This window comes from Nicotiana tabacum, chromosome 7 (assembly GCF_000715075.1).
Source record: "Nicotiana tabacum cultivar K326 chromosome 7, ASM71507v2, whole genome shotgun sequence".
NCBI classification, from domain to species: domain Eukaryota; kingdom Viridiplantae; phylum Streptophyta; class Magnoliopsida; order Solanales; family Solanaceae; genus Nicotiana; species Nicotiana tabacum.
In genome coordinates this window covers 7,183,890-7,197,750 of record NC_134086.1, presented here as the reverse complement: position 1 = coordinate 7,197,750, position 13,861 = coordinate 7,183,890, and positions in this window count along the sequence as shown.

The window sequence follows — 13,861 nt, the reverse complement described above, 5'->3', positions numbered from 1 at the left end:
CTACAGACTGATTGCCTTCATGCTCAAAAACTAACCCAACATCTACAGTATTATGAATATACCGTAGAATCCACTTCACAGCTTGCCAATGCTCCTTTCCTGGATTATGCATATATCTGCTAATAACTCCAACAACTTGTGAAATATCAGGTCTTGTGCAGACCATTGCATACATCAAGCTACCAACAACATTTGCGTATGGTACCTTTGACATATACTCTCCTGTTCAGCTTCATCTTTTGGCGACATAATAGTACTTAGCTTAAAATGGGGAGCAAGTGGAGTACTAACTGGCTTAGTCTTCTCATCTATGCCAAAACGTTGTAGTACTCTCTTCAAATATTCCTTTTGAGATAAATAGAGTTTCTTTGAACGTCTATCTCTTATTATCTCCATGCCAAGAATTTTCTTTGCCTCACCCAGATCCTTCATCTCGAACTCCTTCTTCAGTTGAATCTTCAACTTATCAATTTCTTCCGAGTTCTTGGAAGCTATCAACATATCATCAACATATAGGAGAAGATATACAAAGGAACCATCTTTAAGCTTGCGCAAATACACACAATGATCGTATTTGCTTCTCTTGTACCCTTGACTCAACATAAACTCGTCAAATTGCTCGTACCATTGTCTAGAAGATTGTTTCAATTCGTACGACGATTTTTCAAGTTTGCACACCATATTTTCTTTTCCAGCAACTTTGAATCCTTCTGGCTGAGTCATGTAGATTTCCTCCTCCAAGTTTCCATGTAAAAGCGCAATTTTTACATCCATCTGAACTAGTTCCAAATCCAACTGTGCTACCAAAGCCAACATAATTCTAATGGAGGAATGTTTAACAACTGGAGAAAACACTTCATTGTAATCAATTCCCTCCTTTTGAGCATATCCTTTGGCCACCAATCTTACTTTGTAGAGAACATCTACTTGGTTAGGAAATCCTTCCTTTTTTGTGTAAACCCATTTGCACCCAATTGCTTTCTTGCCCTTCAGAAGATTGGCCAATCTCCATGTATGATTCTGATGAAGGGATCATTCATGGCAATCCTCTACTTATTTTCTTCTGAACTTTGGACTGTGTCTTTATAAGTGGTCGGAATATCATCAGCTACAATTGAGGCGGCACAAGCCACCGTTTCTATGAGACGAACAAGTTTCTTTATTGTCCTTTTAGGTTTACTTATTGCAATTGACTCAAGTTACTGTTGAGGTTCTTGAGTTGGAACCTCCCTCTCAACTGGCTCTTCTTCCAGATGATGATCTTCACTTGTTTCCTCTTCTGCTTTTTGTGTAGGAAAAATAAATTTTCCCTCAAACTGCACCTGCTTAGAAGGACCATCATCTTGTTTGGTATCTTCATTTGTTACCTTATTTACCATAGCAGATTCATCGAAGGTAACATCCCTGTTGAATATTACTTTCTTTGTCATAGGACACCATAAGCGGTATCCTTTGACTCTAGAAGTAATCCCCATAAAAATAGCCTTATTTGCCCTTGGATCCAATTTTGACTTTGTCACATAATAATATGCAGTTGAGCTAAACACGTGCAAAGAGTCATAATCTACAGCAGGCTTTCCATACCATTTTTTAAATGGTGTCTTGTCATCAATAGCAGTAGATGGTAGACGATTAATGAGGTGTCATGCATATATAATTGCCTCATCCCAAAATTCTTTGCCCAAGCCAGTATTGGACAACATACACCGTACCTTCTCCAGCAAGGTCCGATTTATATATTCTGCCACTCCATTTTGTTATGTTGTATGTATGACAGTGAAGTGTCGGACGATGCCATCATTTTCACAGACCTTATTGAAATGATCATTTTTGTATTCACCTCCATTATCTGTGCGAATACACTTGATCCTCCTATCTGTTTGATTCTCCACCATCGTTTTCCATTTGAGAAAAATTCCCAACACTTCATCTTTGCTCTTCATTGTATACACCCACACTCTTCGGAAAAAATTATCAACAAAGGTTACAAAATAGTGTTTCCCACCCAATGAAGGTATTTTGGAAGGACCCCAAACATCAGAGTGTACATAATCCAAAATGCCTTTAGTATTATGCATCGCTGTACCAAATTTAACCCTTGTCTATTTTCTTTTGACACAATGCTCACAAAACTCTAAGTTGCAAACCTTTACTCCTTTTAACAATTCTTGATCTGATAGAGTTTTCAAGGATTTTCCTCCAGCATGTCCCAAACGCATGTGTCATAGCCTGGTTGCTTCTGCCTCTTTGTCGTCACTAGATGTCACTGTCGCTGTCCCAATAACTGTATTGTCGCGATAGCGGTACATGTTACTGTTCTTCTGATTAACCTTCATTACCACTAGTGAACCGGAGCATACTCTCATCACTCCATTTTTTGTAATGATTTTAAACCCTTTTGATTCTAGGGCTCCCACAGAGATGAGATTCTTCTTCAAACCTGGTACATATCGAACATCTGTTAATGTTCTGATCATTCCATCATGGTTCCTTAATTGTATTGAACCTAAGCTATATGAGGTAAGAGGGATGTTATCCACTGTGTGGATGACTCCATATTCTCCTTCTTGAAAATCCACGAACCAATCCCTGTTGGGACACAGATGATAGGTACAAGTCGAGTCCATCAACCATATGTCTGATGATGTTGATGGCTTTGTTGTAACTAATGAGAAGTCTGAATCATCACAATCAGTTACATTTGAATCCATAATGGCCTTTCCATTATTATGTTTGGCCTTATTCTTCAACTTCAGACAGTCTTTCTTCCAGTGCCCCTTTTCTCGACAAAAGGCACATTCATCTTTGCTGGGTCTAGATCTTGACTTGGATCTTCCCTTCTTTGTCCTCGTTTGATTTTGAGGACGACCCCTCACAACCAGTGCTTCTCCTTCTCCGCCCTTCTGTTTTTCTCCCTTTCTTTATTCATAGCTGTACAAAGCTGAACAAACTTCTCTGAGAGAAATTTCGTCATTCCCATAGAGTAGAGTAGTTTCAAGGTGCCATACTCATCAGGAAGTGACCCCAACAACATCAAGGCCAAATTACCATCATCAAAAGTTGCATCCATATTTTGCAAATCTGTGACCAACTTATTGAAACTGGTGATATGTTCATTCATTGTGGTACCAGGAACATAGGTCAAGCGAAACAATCTCTTCTTCATATACAATTTATTTTTACTATTTTTCTTCAAAAATTTATCCTCAAGTGCTTTCCATAATTTACTTGCAGAAGATTCCTTTGTGTATGGATGTTTCTGCTCTCTAGCAAGGTAGGATCGAATGGTACCGCAAGCAACACGGTTGATAATTCTCTAATCCTCTTCTCCAATAACATCTGGTCTCTTTTCTTCAATGACAAGATCTAGCCCTTGTTGAAAAAGGACATCTAGAACCTCACCTTGCCACATTCCAAAATGTCCTGACCCGTCAAAAATTTCTACCGTAAATTTCGCATTTGACACAATTCTTGTCATAAGCGAAGATGCCAATGATGATGTATTATTGACACTTGATATAGATTCTTCTTGTTTATTGTATCCCATCTTTGATACAAATATTATTTAATATTTGACGACACAAATCAAGATTATTTCCTTTCTAGTATGGAAGATCAGACTAAACTGCAACCATAGAGCATACTCAGACAGAACCTTGACTCAGTTACCAAGATAAATCTTTTCTGATGTGGAAGATCAGACTATGCTGCAACCACAGAGCATACTTAGACAGTACCTTGGCTTTGATACCAGTTGTTGCGGAAGCCAAATATATATAGTGTGAATGAGTCACAACTACTATTCCAAAAAATTATGACAGCCACCAAATAATAAATAAGACAATAAGACAACAATAAAAGAAACACCAAAATTTACTAGGTTTGGCCAATTTTGCCTACTTCCTCGGACACAACCAATATTTTATTCCACTCCAAAATACAAGTGAAATAATACTAAAGAGAGAAGATACAAATGTCTTAAGAAGATAAGAAGGCAAATGAGAGGTGTGTTTAAATCCTAAACATTAGACCTCCTTTTGTAGAAAAAAATTCCCAACCCAAATTGTCACCCACCGATGTGGGACTTTTGACAATCAACAGATCTAACATGCCAGAAAACCTTATTACTAATGAACTATGCAGAAGAACTTTTCCCATGAATAAACTACACACACCCAATTGTTAAGTTTTTTTAAATGAATGATAGGACTTGCTTCGCGCTCTTCAAGAGTTTGGTTGGTCCTCGCGCTGTAATGATCAACCAACTTTCTAGCAAAGATTTTTGTACTCTCATCTTCAAGAAAATGAGTGTAGCAAAACGCAAGAGTTTTGTTGACACCGGTTCAAACTTATATCAAAACGCAATAGAAAACCAATTGTAGCAAAACACTTTAGCAGCTAAAATAACAGTAAAATTCTCTAACTTTCAGGGTACTAATAAAACAAATGTTCTATATCCATACAATACAAATAAAATGTCAGTAATCAAGTGAGATTTGTCTTACCGAAAAAATATGAGAAAAATACCTTCTGGGTTGTATTCTCAGAGTTTGACCCATTCTAAGTTTCAATCACTGCATTTAACATAGTTAGTTTAAGACCTTGGAATTAAAAAAAAATTTAAGCAATTCAGTCAATTTAAACATTTATAAAACCTCTTGCCAAGAAAAAGGAAGAAGAATTTTTCAAATAATACAAAAATATAAATTGAAAAAAAAGCAGAAAGAAAGATTGGGATACAAGAATATAAATTGAGAATAAGCAAAGAAAAAAAAAAGCAGAAAGAAAGATAGTTTGGGGGCTTTGATTTTAGGATCTCAACGGTTTCAAGAGGTTTTTTTTAATAAAAATTCTAGCAGTTATTTTGGCTTTTGAAGAGCAATTTTAGAGTGCAGTAAAAAATGAACCGTTTTTGGAGCCTTCTTTTTGTTTTTGCCTATTTTCTAGTTTCAAATAATTCTAGTAGTTATTTTGGCTTTCAAGAGCAATTTTGAAGTGCAGTAAAAAATGAACCGTTTTTTGGAGCCTTTTTTAGCCTGTTTTCTAGTTTCAAATAATTTTAAACTGTCACGATCCGGATTTTCCACCCTCGTGAGTCATGATGGCGCCTACTAGTGAAAGCTAGGCAAGCCAACCGTTTGAACAATTTATCTTTTTTCCATTTTTAATCCTTAAACAATTATAAACCAATAGTTTATAAACAACGAAATTTAAACAAGAAAAAGAAACAAATAAAATTATTTAATTTTTTTCAATACAATTTCTTAAACAAAGACTACCCAAAACCGGTGTCACAACTTCACAGACGGTCTAGAAATACTACAAACAAGGTGTGAAAAATAAATGCAACACTATTTCTAAAATACATAAGTGAAATAGGAGGGAAAGATAGAGGGAGATGCCAGGGCCTGCGGACGCCTGTAGGACTACCTCAGATTGCCTGAGTGGACTGAAGACATCACCCTCACTGCGGTCCAAACGCTCCGGTATCAGTATCTGCACACAGTGCAGAGTGTAGTATCAGCACAACCGACCCCATATGCTGGTAAGTATCTTGCCTAACCTTGGCGAAGTAGTAACGAGGCTAGGACTGGGCTACCAAACAAAACCTGTGCAGTTAAATCATATACAGCAAAAATAAAGGCAGATAATTATAGCTAAAGTTGGGCGGGGGAGTTGTGGGGAGTAACAGATAACAATAGAATAACAGTAGAGAAATGTAAGGAACGCCATAAATCAATTACCGGCAAAAGACAAGGAAATAAGAAAAACAAGTACACATGTACTATTGCTGCAGGCGTGCAACCCGATCCCATTTCATATAGTACCGTTTCAGGCGTGCAACCCGCTCCCATTTCATGTATTACCGTTGCAGGCGTGCAACCCTCTCCCATTTCATTTATTAACACCAATCATAAAAGAATCTCGGCAAGGGAACAATAGTATAATAATAACATCCCGACAAGGGAATAATAATGTAACAACAACGTCTCGGCAAGGGAACAACAATATAACAATAACATCCCGACAAAGGAATAATAATGTAACAACAACGTTCCAGCAAGGGAACAATAATGTAATAATAACATCTCGGCAAGGGAACAATAATATTACAACAACATCCTGGAAAGGGAACAATAATATCACACAACATCTCGGCAAGGGAACAATAATATCATTCTCATATGAAACACGAATAAACCACAACGGAGTCATAAAAATTATAATACAAGACTCACAAGCATGCTTGACGCTGACGTATAGATACTCATCACCATTCTTATACGTCGTACTCCACAATTAACACATAACAAATACGACACAACTCCTAATTCCTCAAGCTAAGGTTAGATCAAACACTTACCTCGACACCACAACACATTTTAAGCCTCAACTATTGCTTTACTTCTTGATTCCACCACCAGTTCGCTCGTATCTAGCTACAAGTTACTTAACTATATCAATAAATGCTAAATGAATCAATTCCAATGCATCGAAATAGGTTTTCTAAAGTTTTTCCCAAAAAGTCAAGAATCTCCCCCGGGCCCACATGGTCAAAACTCGAGGTTCGAACCAAAACCCGATTACCCATTCTCCCACGAACCCAAATATATAATTTATTTTGAAATCAGACCTCAAATCGAGGCCCAAATTCCCAAAATTTGAAAAACCTAGGTTCTACCCAAAACATCCAATTTTCCCTGTGAAAACCTTTGATTTTGAGTTGAAATCATGAGAAAAGATGTTAAAGATTAATAAAAACAAGTTAGAAATGACTTACAATCGATTTGGAAGAGTACTTGTCTTTGAAAAATCGCCCAAGAGTGTTTTGGTTTTGAAAGGGTTTGAAAAATGAAAGATTTTCGGCTAAGTTATGAATTTGTAGGTCGCAGATGTCTCAATTGTGACCAGGGTTCGCAATTAAGGACCTGCTACACTCGCATTTGCGACGGGGGAGTCACATTTGCGGCTAAGGGGGATTTCTGGGCCTCTTCGCATTTGCGATCAGCCCTGCCCAGGCCTTCTCTCACATTTGCAATGGGTTATTCGCATTTGCGAGCCTAGCTTTACAAATGCTATTCCTGCAGACCTGCAACATACCAGCTAAAAACCTGCAACTTTCTACGTCCAAATTTCACTTCGAGGCCTATCCAAAACTCACCTGAGCCCTCGGGGCTCCAAACCAAACATGTACACTAACCCAAAAATATCATACGGACTTGCTCGTGCAATCAAAGCATAAAAATAACATGTACAACTATGGATTAAACCTCAAAACCTCAAAAATTAATTTCCTCTTTCTCTTCTGCTCTTCTCCATCAATGGCAACCCCTCTTTCTTCTCCAAAAGTAACGGAAATATAGTTCAGTATTGCGAAGGCGATAATGCCTTATGATCTTACTATCTCGGCGGAAACGGAAACCCTCACAAAAATTTAATTAAGCGTATAAGGAGATTGGGGTTTCCGCTAGCTGCATAATAGACCCCAACATGAGAGTATGACTATAACAATTTGCTAAGAAAGAACTCCGTCCACTCTGTCTGTGCTTTTCCTGCAGTTGCCTAAGCAATTGTCAAATTTAACACATCCTTATCAATTTGAGATCGAAATTATAGGAGGGGGGTCAAGACCTGAGGGCCTAGGCCAGGTCTTGTCACATTTTGGAACCATGTTGTAGCTGCAGTTTTCTGCTATCAACTAGTGCACCGCGAACGAGGAGCAGAACCACTTTTACAGCACTGTTTTCTTTCTATTACCAATATTATTCATAAATTATACTAATTATTTTATTTTCATCCCTAGCAAGTCAAACTGTGAAGGAGGGCATAGAGTGGATGGTGGCGTAAGGATTCTTCATTAGCTCAGTGTAATAGATAACAACTTGCTCAACATGTAACAAATCAGTTTCTCAACACTTCTATTACTTCAACAGTGATAAGAAATTACAGCTCAACTCAAAACTACAGGAACTAAAGATACTAAACTAAAATACAAAGGATGAAGGGATGAAAAACTCAGACTAAGAATGAGGATGAGAGGATATAGACACCCCAAAAGGAAGATGAGGAGAAACAGATATTTTACTTAACAATACGCATATCTTGTATCTCCCCCTAGATGCCAATGCCAACATTCTATTTGGTTGTTTAATTATTGGGCCTTTACCTCTTGGCCCAATAGTCCTAACTGGATTAGCCTCATTGCACACTTCTGGTCCATAATCTCTTACCAAGTTAGACTGGTTCACAACACAACATCTACTTCTCCAAATATTTCAGATTTACATCTGCTTCTCCTTTTAAACCCTCTATGCAATAGTGGTAGCAATGTATAATAGAAATTGTAACTCTAATAGTAGTAATAGTAATAGTAATAATAATAGTAGATGTATATCAATGAGTTTATGATGTACCTAATTGACTTGGACTTTGATCAATCGGTATGTGTTTCAACAGTTTGATTAAAATTATTGACATTGAACAAGATGTAATATTATATCAAATTAATGTAAAGATCCTCTGTCACTTCATTGGTTGGACAGAGGCATCAAATGTATTGAATCCTTTATTGTTAGACATATTTCATTCATATATACATGTTGTCACGATCCAAATTTCATGGTAGGTCGTGATGGCGCCCAACACGATTGTTAGGCAAGCCAACCCTAATCAATTAGTGAGTTCTCAATTATTTTATTTAGACAATCCCATTGTTTACTTAACTTGAATTTAAAGCTAATTAGCAATTCATAATGACAATTATACAACCCAAAAGAATAGTCTACCAATGTGCGTTCCAGGAACTAGTGTCACAAGTGCTAAGAAACTAGTAGAATATACAAAATAATGTAACTATCCTACTACTTGAAAAAGAATAGACAGTAATCACAAAAGAGGAGATCCCGGTATGCTGCTGAATGGCTCGGAAGGGGGCAGCTCACAGTGGAATCTCGGTCTAGGATAAGGGAAGCGCGTTGGCTGTGTAACTAGATTCACCTGCTTCAGATCCTGTACAATTAAGTACAGAAGCATAGTATGAGTACATAAACAATATGTACCCAGTAAGTATCCAGTCTAACCTCGAAGAAGTAGTGATGAGGGGTCGACTTGACACTTACTAGGGTCAAGATAATATAATTAAAGTGTTATGCAAAGCATGGATGTTATAAATAAATAACAATTTATAGCAGGGAGTGATAGGTTCTTTCCTAGATAATATCACAGATAACCATTTACATTTCATTGCATTTAACACAGTTCAAATCACAAAAAGTACCGAGAAAGAAGCATGCACAAATAGTACCGAGGTCATACGATCCGATCCAATATAAAAATAAAGTGTGCACTACCGGAGGGTCGAACGACGCAAACCATAGATGCATCTATTACTCCGCTCGTGAATCATACATGCGATGCGGTCAAATATAATTAAGCACAACAAACAGTCAAGCAGGAATTTATCAGGGAAGCAATTACTCAAAGAAATGTCAACTTCTCTTTAAATGATCAAGAAAATGATGTTCCTTTTTATAAATTCATTTACCACATTCAACTTGATTTAAGTAATCTAAATTGACAATAAATTTACAAGAATAGCCCATAAAGCATACTTTTGGGTCCTAGACTACCTGAACTTAAGCATAATAGTAGCTACGCACGAACACTCGTCACCTTGTGCGTACGTAGCCCCCGCATTTAGTGGCAATTATTCAATTATTTCACCTATGGGGACAATTCCCTCTTACAAGGTTAGAAAGGAGACTCATCTCGCTCCAAAGCTTACTTCTAATATCAAGAACGTGCTCAAACACTCAATTTGGAGCCGAACGATCTAAAACTAATTAAACGGGGTAAGAACTAGTCAATACAAGCTCAAGAGCTCATATTCCAACTATCAAAGTAATTTTTCAACCCTAAATACAGGTTTCCTAAAATCTATCCTCGGGCCCACGTGCCCGGATTTCAGATATTTTTGAGGGAGTTGTTACCCATAACCTAAGGATCAATAATATATGATTTTTACTTTATTCCATGATAAATTTCGTGGTTGAATCTTATTTTTATTAAAACTCTATGTTTTACTCTAATTCCATAATTTTTTACTAATCTTTATGTGTTAACATATCCAAAACCCAGGTATTAAACTCACATTAAGTAGGGAAAACTTGCCTCTTAATGTTAGGTGGAAATATCCTTTTTGGAAGCTCCCAAATCACTCAAACAATGAAGGAAATGTATCAAAAATGACACATTCCTGTATTAAATGAAGGCACTGCCTTCAGCGATTTTTGCACCTGCGGTTAGGGGACCGAATCTGCGGTCTCGCTTCTGCAAGGGAAAATCCGCATCTGCGGAGCTGGGCTGGGCTGGCTGGGATCGCTTCTATAGTCTAAGGGCCGCTCCTGCGGTTGTGCTTCTGCGAAAAAAGAGCCGCATCTGCGGTTCTGGGCTCTTCCCCCTTGGACACACCTGCGAGTTCTCGCCCGCTCCTGCGGTCTCGCACCTGCGGCTGACCAACCGCAGGTGCAGTTATGACAGATACCTGGAGCTTCAGCTCCTTTCAAAATTTTCCAACTTCACTCGAGCCTCGTCTGATTAACACTCGGGGCCCCCGGGCCCCGTCCAAACATACCGACAAGTTCGGAATCATAAAATGGACTCGCTCGAACCCTCGGAATGCCCAAAACAACGCTAAATCTAAGAATCACCCCTAAAACAAATTGAATCAAACTTATGAACTTCAAGTTCTTCAATTTACTTCCAATACGATGAAACACACTTATACTACTCGGATTGACACCAAATTTTGTGTGTAAGTCTTAAATGAAAATACAGAACTATTCTCGGTCTCGGAACTTTGTTCGAACCTCGATAACATAAAAACCCACTCCAAACCAAATATTTAAGAACTTCAAAATCCTTAAGGAATCAACTTATGCTCCGGGGTCATCCAAAATCAGATTCGGACATACGCCCAAGTCCGAAATCAACATATGAACCTATTGGAACCGTCAAATCCCGATTTCGAGATCGTTTACTCAAAATATTGACCGAAGTCAAACTTGGCCTTTTAGGACAACCTTAAGGAACCAAATTCTCCGATTTTAACCCAAACTTTTTCAAATACCGAACCAACCATCCCTGCAAATCATAAATCAGTTAAAGCAAGTGCGGGCAGTCTTATTTAGGGGAAAAAGGTTCTAGAAAGTGAAACGACTGGTCATTAGATTTTCCACATATTAAACAAACGTTCGTCCTCGAACGGGTTTAGATTCATACCTGAAGTGCTGAATAAGTATGGATATCTGCTCCGCATGTCCTCCTTGGACTCCCAAGTCACCTCTTTGACTGGTTGGCCTCTCCACTGGACCTTTACTATAGAAATCCTCTTGGATCTCAACTAGCGCTCCTGTCTATCAACAATGGCAACTGGCTCCTCCTCATGGCCCAAGCTCTCGTCTAGCTGAATAGTACTGAAATCTAACACATGGGACAAGTCAGCCTGATACCTCCAAAGCATTAACACGTGAAAAACTGGATAAACTCCTAACAGGCTAGGAGGTAAAGTGAGCTCATAAGCAACCTCCCCAACTCGCCTCAACACCTCAAATGGGCCTATAAACTTGGGGCTCAACTTTCCCTTCCTCCCGAATCTCATAATACCCTTCATCGGTGAGACTTTCAAGAAAACCTTCTCACCGACCATGAATGATACATCACGCGCCTTCTGATCCGCGTAACTCTTCTATCTGGACTCTACTGTGCGAAGCCTTTCCTAAATCAACTTTAGCTTTTCCAAGGCAGTTTTCACCAAGTCTGTACCGTATAGCTTAGCCTCACCAGGCTCAAACCACCCTATAGGAGAACAACATCGCCGACCATATAAAGCCTCAAATGGAGCCATCTCGATGCTAGACTGATAGCTGTTGTTGTAAGCAAACTCGTCCAAGCGCAAGAACTGATCCCACGACCCTCTAAAATCAATCACACATGCTCTAAGCATGTCCTCCAAAATCTGAACTGTCCGCTCTGACCGTCTGTCGGTCTGAGGATGAAATGCTGCGTTGAGCTCCACACGGGTCCCCAGCTCACTCTAAACAGCTCTCCAGAAATGGGAAGTGAACTGAGGGCCTCTATCTGATATGATGGAAACAGGCACACCGTGCAACCAGACTATCTCCCGAATGTAGATCTGAACCAATCTTTCTGAAATATAAGTAGTCACAACCCGAATATAGTGTGCCAACTTGGTCAACCTGTCAACAATGACCCACACTGCATCAAACTTCCGCAAGGTCCGGGGAAACCCAACTACGAAGTCCATAGTAATGCGCTTCAACTTCTACTCAGGTATAGGCATCTGTTGAAGTAGGCCACCTGGCCTCTAGTGTTTATACTTAACCTGCTGGCAATTCAAACACCTAGCCACATACTCCATTATGTCTTTCTTCATCCGCCGCCACCAATAATGCTTCCTCAAGTCACGATACATCTTCGTATCACCCAGATAAATGGAATACCATGAACTGTATGCCTCATCTAGAATCCACTCCCTTAGGCCATCAACATTAGGAACACATAGGCGACCCTAGACTCGCAGGACACCATCCTCGCCAATAGCAACCTCCTTGTCACTACCCTATAGCACCGTCTCTCTAAGAACTGCCAAATACGGATCATCAAACTGCCGGGCCTTAATGTGCTCCAATAATGAAGACTGAGGAACAACACACGCAAGGACCCAACTGGGCTCCAAAATATCCAACCTCACAACTCTGTTAGCTAAGGACTAAATGTCCAAAGCTAGTGGCCTCTCCTCTGCTGGAATGAATGCCAGGCTACCCATACTCTCTGCTTTCTTGGTTAAGGCATCCGCGACTACATTTGCCTTGCCCGGATGATAAAGAATGGTGATGTCATAATCCTTAAGTAACTCAAGCCATCTCCGCTTCCTAATATTAAGATCCCTCTGCTTGAACAAATGCTGCAAGCTGCAATAATCAGTATAAACCTCACATGGCACCCCATACAGATAATGTCTCCACATCTTAAGAGCATGAACAATTGCGGCCAACTCTAAATCGTGCACATAATAATTCTTCTCATGAATCTTCAACTGACGTGAAGCATATGCAATAACTCGCTCCTCTTGCATCAGGACACAACCCAAGCCAACGCGTGAAGCGTCGCAATACACAACATATATCCCCGAACCAGAAGGTAACACTAGGACTGGTGTTGTAGTCAAAGCTGCCTTGATCTTCTGAAATATCTCCTCACAATCATCGAACCAACAGAAAGGAGCACCCTTCTGGGTCAATCTAGTTAGAGGTGATGTAATAGATGAAAAACCCTGCACGAATCGACAGTAATAACCTGCTAATCCCAGGAAACTCCTGATCTTGGTCACTGAAGTAGGACGTGGCCAACTCTGAACTGCCTTAATCTTCTTGGGATCCACCCTAATACCCTCTCCTGACACAATATGCCCTAAGAATGCCACTGACTCTAGCCAAAACTCATACTTGGAGAACTTAGCATATAGTTTCTGCTCTCGCAAGGTCTGAAGCACTACTCTCAAATGTTGTTCGTGCTCCCCCAAGCTATGTGAGTATATCAAGATGTCGTCAATGAATACGATGACAAAGAAATCAATATAAAGTCTGAACACCCCGTTCATCAAGTCCATAAACGCTGTTAGGGCATTAGTCAAACCAAAGGACATCACCAGAAACTCATAATGACCATATTTGGTACGGAAGGCAGTCTTTGGAACATCTGAGTCCCGAATCTTCAACTGATGGTACCCTGATCTCAAGTTGATCTTAGAGAACACCCGAGCACCCTGAAACTAGTCGAA